Below are 9,306 nucleotides of genomic sequence, written 5' to 3' on the forward strand. Positions count from 1 at the left end.
AAAAGAAATACAACATCAAAAAATGAATGAAAATTAAATTAAATGAATTTTTCATCTAAATTGAAGCTCAACCCGCTGCTCCATGTTTCTCAAAAGCGAAAACTGTTCTCCGCAGCTGACGAGAAATCAGAAGTATCCACCTCCAAGAAATCGGCCATAACACCTGACAACGATCTCAAAACAAAATACCATAAGTTTGTAGCAGCATCCTACTACTCATTGTCAAGTTATCTCGATGCAACTGATGCAGCATACAGCAACATACACCTTTCTACCCAAATCATCAGCCTCATAGATATTTTTCTAAGGCAAATGCTTAGAACTCGAGAGTTGCTTAGACCAAGAAAGCGAACATCCAGCGATGTCCTACGCAGCACAAGCGGCAGGATGCAGAACAAGAGGGATAGGTCGTCGTCACCAGCCAAACGACTCTCCAATAAAACGAAAACCTCAGTACTCATCAGACCTCTGGCCAAGGACTCAACGGAGTCTAGCCAGGAAGTCAAGGACAGAGTATTGAAAGAGATCAATGTAGGCAAGTCAGGGATCAAAGTTAGGGCAGTCAAGAAGACCAAGTCCGCGTCCATAGTCGTGAAAGTCGCCACTGAAGCCCACATAGACAAACTACGACAGGACCCGAATATCAAAGACTTGCAGTTGGAGATCGTTAAAACTCGAAAAAGAAGGCTCAGGGTAATTCTGCTGAACATCGAGAGGTCAGTTGAGAAAGACTCCATAGCGGAGTGTATCTTCAACCAGAACGACTCGCAAGATAGAGGATCCCTAGAAGAGTTTAAAAAGGACTTAGTACCGGTCTTTCAAACGGGTCCTAGAGATAAGCCGCACACCTACTGGGTCTGCGAGGTGAGCCCTGCCGGACGAAGGGCCCCCAAAACCAAGGGTGGAAAGCTTTACATAGGCTATGGCTCGTGCAAGGTGGACGACTTCGTGAGCGTGACTCGCTGCTACAATTGATGTGGTGCACCTCAATTCATCAAGAAGTACGCTAAAAATTTCGATTTGTAAGAATGCTTTACATTAATATAAAACTGAAGATTTAAATTTTCATAAATCATCGCCTGATTCATGATAGGAACAAATGACAAAGCCCCCCCTTCCCATGGTTTGATATAATGATAGGTATACTTATTGGAATAAAATTTGTCATCTTCCAAAAATTTGGCTAACACTACCTCTCAAATCAACGAGGAAATGTTTTTTGGGCTGCTACTGAACCCTTGAACCTTAGTTTCACATCATCTTCGGTCAATCTTGAGCATTTACTCAACTATAGTTTCATAGTTCATCGATTCCAATATTTTGGTTTTTTCAGATTTTAAATTTGGTGAAAAAAAAATCTTACTTGAAGAGAGTCCGAGAGGAATTTGCTGAAAATACAAGATTTTCAAGCACCCCTCATCGATTGACTGAAAATAATAAGAACACTGATGTTGGATGAACTAGAAGATGTACTTACTCAAGAATGCTTCATCATTATAGAAAAATGGCTGAAAACCCTCAGCAAAGATTACAAACTGACACACCAATAAAGAACAAATTCGTACTTTTACTAATTATATCTAACCTCAAAGATGTAAGAAAAAAATGAAACGATCCAGAATGGAAAATAAAACTTCTGCTTATCTTTGCTCAAGAAATTGATGACATCAAAAATATTTTCAAAATAAAAACTGTTGAAATGGGAAGACACCATCTCAGATTGTCACTTTTGCTCACATGAGCAGGATGAGGAGAAGAGAAGGATGACGACGATTTTTAAATGTTCAACAGACAAATCAATCTGAAGCGGTTAAAAATTTGCTTACACAAGTTTCAGACAGTTAGCTCTCCACAAGTTCTAATTTTCGTTGAAATGAGAGCTGAACACTTTCACCCGGATCCAATTGTTTTCGACCACGGTTTTTTCAGCTCATTGTAGTAAGTACGGTAAGTGAAGATATTCACTTCAGAACAGCAAGTAGCTCTACATGAAAATGGTGAAAAAGCGACAACATTATATTTCTGAAAACCATCAATCGATTTGAAAAGTCAAAATTATATAAAATGTATGAAACATCACGAGATCCTTCCTAACTCGTAATTTTGATATTTTTTTTATAAATTTAGTTCGGGAAATTTTGCACGTAGTTGAAAATTGACCATTTTTCTATTTTGGGAGCATGAAAAAATGTTTTTGACATTTTTGTAAGTGTTCTATGCGTAAAATAGACGTTTGTAGATGGGTGGCTGAAGATGTACTTAACTATGATTAGAACGTGCAGTACCGAACAAATATGTAAATTCAAAAATACAAAAACCTGAATTTATACTTACTTTTCAATTTTCGTCATCACGTAAGTATTGTTGATTATTTTCTAAAACTGGCCATCCTGGGAGAAAGTCCTACCTTTAGAGATCGATTTTGCCGACAAATCCGAATTTTTATAAATATGGAAGGGGTGGCAACCCCCTACACCCTTGTAAAATTCGCATCCAACGCATGCTTTTAACAAATATTCACAATATAAGTGATTTGTAAGCGATTATTCTTCTCCTTCTTGGAAACCAACGTAGTACAAACTAGACTAAAAATCAAGCCTGCAGGCTCAATTTTGATTTTAAAAAAAATTCTTTCATCATTTCTTCAATCAATTCATAACTTCAACTAGGTATAGCTACACCAACCAACCCTCCTCATGTCTCCACTCATCCTCGAAAAATCATCACAAACAAAAAGGAGACTCGATTACCAACGTAAAATACGCGACCATGTAGACCGCACTGTTGCGGCAGTATAATTAATTACCTACAGCCTCTGCCAGCATCCATCCCATCTCGCAAAACTGCACAAAACCGAGGCCTCGAAAACAGACCGGAATTATATTTCTAGACAAATATGTACATTACATACTATATATACACAGACCGCAAATTGACTCTCGAAACCTAATGAATAAGCAGATGATAAAAGTTGAAAATTTACTTTTATCAACGAAATCGCCCTCTGCATCGCCTTTCGCCGCGCCGCAAGCTATTCACTTGGTGGCTCCGGCTGCAGCTCTCGCGTATTCCGCAGAGAGCTCTCGGTATTAAGGCCAACTTCCCATTCGAATTATTTCGGATTATAAAAGCTCGCTATAATGAAAATAAGTCGAACCGGAAAATAATTTATGAATTAATCAGCATATACCCGATGCGTACTAAAAAGATTAAGTCGATTGACCTAAAGCCAAAAACTTCTCCGACAAAAACTTAAATAACCGCTAAATTAATTAACGAGCCTTGTTTGGTATAGTTTCTACGCTTGTAAAACGGTTTCGAAATTTTTTCATCTGCGGATTTCCTCACAATTCAGTTTTACGAGCGAAATTGCGATAAAAATTTTAGGCAAGAATTAGGCGGAAGGTGGTGGCAGTTTTTTCGTCCAACCGGTAAGGATAATATTGACTTTGAATTGCGCAAAATTTCCGAAATTGCAAGCAATTCATTTTTATTTAATGAACGTGGAATTTCTAAATATTTCTCAACGTAAATTAATACCTAGTTGAAAAACACAAATCTGATTCCTAGAAAAAAGGATTATTTGTGGTCACAATGTTTTATCAATTTGTCAGATTTGAACACCTAAAAAAATGTCGATAAGAAACAACGACGATTTTTTCTACTTGGAAAATCACTTGAAAGCGCAAATGAAAGCTTTCCCACAATAGTCTCACTATTGTCTCAGTTCTCTCGCAATAGAGGAAAATGTTATTTTGTCGTCTATTACGTGGCTGGACTTACGGCTACTAAAAAATATTCAGCTTTAAAATGCGAAGCTTGTCACGAGAAAATTACAGGGACTGAAGGTGATGCTCCCAGAAGAAACTGGCTTATAGTTACCAGAAATAACGTAAGGAAATCTCTTCATTTTACTCATATAAGAATCTAGCTAATTTTTTAATCGAATTGTTTCATGGCAACTCAATCTCATGCAAGTAATTTAGTATCATGGACATTTTCCAAGTTCTCGGCACAATGATGAAATCATTCGAGACTTTATAAAGTCTGTCACCGGTCGCAATCTGACATTGAATTTACTGCATTCCGAAATATTTTCTCCAAAGTAGGACTTCTTACAAGCACCTCACGAGACCCAAAACAAATGAATCATTTTCAAATGGTGAGGTTGTTTTTTTTTTTTTTTCGTTGCAGATCGCCAATAATGAAAGCAAGCATATGTCAACAAGGAATCCTGATTTCATAAAATTTCAAAATATCCATAATAGTTTTAATGAAATTCTATGCACGATTTTGTCGATTTCTGCCATTGAATTTACTGCATTCCGAAATATTTTCTCCAAAGAAGGACATCTTACAAACACCTCGCGAGACCCAACAAATGAATCATTTTCAAATGGTGAGGTTGTTTTTTTTTTTTTTTTTTGCAGATCGCCAATAGTGAAAGCAAGCATATTTCAAGGAATTCTGATTTCATAAAATTTCAAAATATCCATAAAGTTTAATGAAATTCTATGCACGATTTTGTCGATTTCAAACGCCATTTGAAGCCATTTTCACGACATTTTTAATCAACTCCAACGATACTAGCTGCAATTGAGTGGTAAACTTCAATGCAGGGTTTGTTACGTTTAAAATTCGGTCAAAAATATGACAAAAATCGACCCAATATAGGAGATATTTTGAAACAGAAACTACATGGTGCGTATTTTCTGTCCCGAAGGCCGTACTTATTGCTTCCACAGAGCCGTTTTTGTGGAAAGTGTCAAAATTGGCAAACGATTGCATTTATATATCTATGCTCAGGAGGGTGTCCTCTACCAAATTTTTTTAAAAAATTGTCCCCTCCCAACTTCAAAAAAAGGGGATTTTGAGGCTTCAGCTCTTTACTGTGCCGGGCTGAAAATCCGAAATGTCCATTTTCTTGAATGTTAATGAGGTATGTACTAACGAAAAGCTTACTCTTTCCCCCTCCCCCTAAAACGGCACACTTATTTGACACTATTTCGCACTTGGACTGTAGACTAATTATAGGTACCTACTACCTACCCTGAATTTGCAGAAAAAAATCACGACGTTTGATTAAGAAGCTGAACTTACATGAACGTTTTTTTCTCACCATATTCGCATTTAAGAAACGATTCGAGAGCAAGATACGTATATTCAATAGCAATAACCAAAATATACTCGAGTATTTTTTTTTTTTTTTTTTGCTGAAAAATTACGAAAAGTCGAATGAACGACGAGTGGATCTTGAAAGGTTTCAAAAATTATACCCTATATTTATTTTTTGAAAGTCAAACCATAAAATTTTTTTTCGATTTAGCCTAAAGTCTCCACTTATAATGATGGCTGATTAAGTAGGTAAGTAAGTATATTCAATCTAATTTGTGCAATTTTTCCAAAAAAGTTAGCATTTCAGGAACGTTTGTTTGACTGTTTACTTATATCAAAATACAAACATTTTTAGTTTTTTTTTTCAGGTATATTCGCTCAATTAATTTTTCCATTTTATGGAAAATCAACTTGAAAATTCAACTTCAACTTTACAATCTAACTCCTGAAAATTATAACCATAGGCTAATTTGTCGAATCCATATTTCTGGAAAAATGAAATTACCCAAGTTCATGTTTGACCTCAAATTTGAAGTATTCAAAATCACACATCACAATTCAGTAGAGTGTTATAGTTGGTCAAAAATTCAACAAGTATAACTCCGGTAAGCGTTATCAATGAAAGTGTCGAATTCTCATTTTGATAACTTTGCTGCCTGATAGCATAAAATTTTTGAACCTGATTAAGTTAATAATATGTTGAAAGGGCATGGGAAAATACACCACAAGTCAAAATTCCAGCTGCTTAACTTGGTTTCTCGATTTTTAGTGAATTTGTAAAAATCAAATTTGGGCCAAAAATGGAAAAAAATCAAAATTTCACCTACTTACATGACCTAAAACTCTGAAATTTGATAGGTACCCTTTGTTTTTTCGGCCTGCCGAATTGATTTGAAAGAGTTTCCAGCCGTTTTTAGCAGTTTTAGAGCTCCCAAAATATTTTTGAAAGTTGAAATTTCCATAAAATTTTATCAAACTTGCTTGGAAAGCAAACAATTTATCTATTCTATACCTCAATTTCAACACGTTGAGTTAACTGGCGGTGGTATTAACCCGTGCTGGAGTCATTAGCCAATTTTTTAAATTCCAGGTAGACGAAGAGTGAATTTTTCAAACTAATCGTGAAATTGCTAATGGCCAAAAATACGTATGGTTAAGAACTAGCATGCATAGTTTATGGAAAAATGGCATGTAATCGGTCAACTAACTCACCAACAAACACCAATTGCAAGCTAGAGTAAATTTGGGCAAATTTTACGACTTTCTTGAAAAATGGGAACTTCCAAAATGTCGCTGGAGGCTTCAAAACGGGGTAAAACCAACCTCAAGTCGGTTTAATTTGTTCTGGAGGTTGCAGAACTGCTTAAAACGATTTGAAACCATTTCTAATCGATTTGATGGGTCGAGAAAACAGCACCTGCCAAATATCAGCTTTCTAGGTCAATTTGGTAAAATTTTAATTTTTTACTCACTTTTGACCCGCATTTGATGTTCAAAAATTTGCTAAAAATCTAAAAATGTACTTCTGCAACGTAAAAATTTTAGCAGTGATATATTTTTGCACGATCTTTCGATCTAGTTTTTTAAGGTTTAATAATATTTGTATCAGTTGAGATATCTACCTTCTTTGTAAGAAGATCCACTGACTTTATGGAGGATCATTATGGGAAATGTCGTGCTCAAGAGAGCTAGGAGTCATCTTTTTCAAAATTGGCAACTTATACACGATATTTTGTGATAATAATGCAAAAATGATTTTTTAGAATTGTTGTTACCCCCTTCCCTTCTCTTCAAAAATTGTATGATTTTCATCCTTATAAACAAACTGACGAAATATTTCGTAAATAATTTGATCGCAGGTAAGTTTTTTTCCCATCTACACAAACGACGTAAAAAATTATACTTAATTCACGTAGAAAAAAACCTCTCAACACACCACGCGAACCTCAAAGGTCAAAAAACATCGCCGATTAAGCCGATGCTCACACAGTTTGCTCGTATAACACCATCTTTTTTATCCTCTTCCGCATCTTTATTTGCTTCTTTTTTTCCTCTGTAAGCAAATTTGACAACACCTGTGCGGCTACCTAAACCAAAATAGAGAAAAAACCCGGCGTAGATCTCTCTCAGAGCAAGAAGTAAGGTAAAAAAAAACGAAGCTAAGAAGACGACTGACTTGTTATTCTCTTTTTTTCTGGCTGTAAAATTTATTAAAATTATGCGAAACGTGTGCGGTCGCCGTTAAAAAAAATAACAGCGTCATTTTTTCGCCCAAAATGTTTCGCAGCTTGGCAAACCAGCAGAAGCAAGAAAAACGCGAAAAATTACATTTATATGAAAAAATTATAAACATCGCCGCGCCGTCGACATAGAAAAAAAAAATACCCTCTCACGACGACGACGTACGAGTACACTATACGAGTATATGGCAGATAGCTGCGTATTTTTGCCGTCGTATATTTTTTTTTTAATAATTTAATATTATAAAAAACTGCAGCACGCGGGTAACATGTGTAAAAGATTACCAAACACGCCCTTCTTTAATTTTAATAGTATTTTAATTAAACTCACCACACCGGTATTCTTTTTTTTTCGGGAGGTATACTCGCTCGCTATATATAAAATATATATGTCCATTCGAGTAAAAAATACTCCGGCTTACCTGAAAGAAAAAAAAAAGAATATAAAAGGTAAATACACAAACACGGAAGTAAATAGGTCGCTGGACTGGACTTATCGTATCGTACACATAAGAAATCAATCAATTTCCAAGCCACAGGCCTTCTCAAATACTCGCTTCACCGAGGACGAGGAGATTTCTTAAAGAATTTTTTCGACCTTTTTTCTTTTTCTTTTTACCTAACGTTTTGTTTATAAAAGACGAAAATAATTTTAAATTTTTAAAAACGTTGTGAATTGAAGAAAAGCAGACTACAAACTTTAATAAAAACACACTGAAATAACGTAATTGAAAAAGGAAAAAGATTATAATCGCCGCATGCCTGCCATTAATATTTAATTTTACTTTCGTGCTTGGTGCGGTTTTTAAATTGTTTTTTCCCTCGAAAAAAACAAAATGTTGACATACAGCAATAATCATGCTGTGTAAATAAAGACCAAAGTAACGAAAAAAAAAAAAAAACTTCATGTAGGGAATCTCTCCTCCCTGTATAGTGGTGAGTTGGTTCGCTGACAAACCAACAAACCAAAATTTACATCTTTGTGTGCTTGGTCGTCCTTGTGCTACCGGTGTTTTTTGGTCGTGTATGGTGGGTAACTGGGTACGAGGAGTATTTATCTGTTGGATGGAATCAGGTTACGATTGATACGCGATTTCGTTGTTATATTTGGTATTTTCCAATATCCCTGATGACCACCGGCACGTTAAATAATTCCATTAACGGCCAAAACACGATTACAATCTACGCTTCGACGCCACCGTATCGGTATTTTGGTGCTCCGCAGTTTAAAATATGATTTGGCAATATCGATCCGTGAATATATTTTAGAGCGAAGTTGTTGTTTTTTTACTTTTTTTCATTTCGGACCAATTTAAAATCGATTACGACATTATCTGGTGTGGGTTCAAATTGCAATGTACCTATTTTTGTGCATGATTTTTATATTGCTCGTGTACCTAAATTGTAAGTATTTTGTATTCAGAGAAAAAATCAAGTGCATTGTCGGAATCGAATACAAAATTTAATTATCAAGATAATAAAGATATTACGAGTAAATCATTTAATACATATTTGAAATGTTTGGCAATTTGCTGATTGCAACAGGGTTTTTGCTTTGCTCTGAAATAATTTTTTTTTTTTTTTTTGGTTGGTTTATTCGTAATAAGTATTATTAAGCTAATACACTATGCCACTACAATGCGAAAGCAAGGTAAATATGTATTTTGAATGCAGTGGTGCCAATTTTTCGATCATTATGCCAATTTCAACAAATTGAGAAAAATTGCTAAAAACTTATGACATTTTTTCATTTTTTTCAAAAATTGGCAATGATGATGAAAAAATTGACACTCTTGCATTCCAAAATATTTTCTTAGGCTCAGAAACGATCTTTCGATTTTTAGGCATTATCAATGCGAACTATTTGAAGAAAAAATTGCAGATTTTATCATGAATTTTTGAATCGATATGCTGATTTAATTTTTGATAAGGGAAAAATTGCAAATGATTT

Source organism: Planococcus citri, chromosome 1, assembly GCF_950023065.1.
Source record: "Planococcus citri chromosome 1, ihPlaCitr1.1, whole genome shotgun sequence".
NCBI classification, from domain to species: domain Eukaryota; kingdom Metazoa; phylum Arthropoda; class Insecta; order Hemiptera; family Pseudococcidae; genus Planococcus; species Planococcus citri.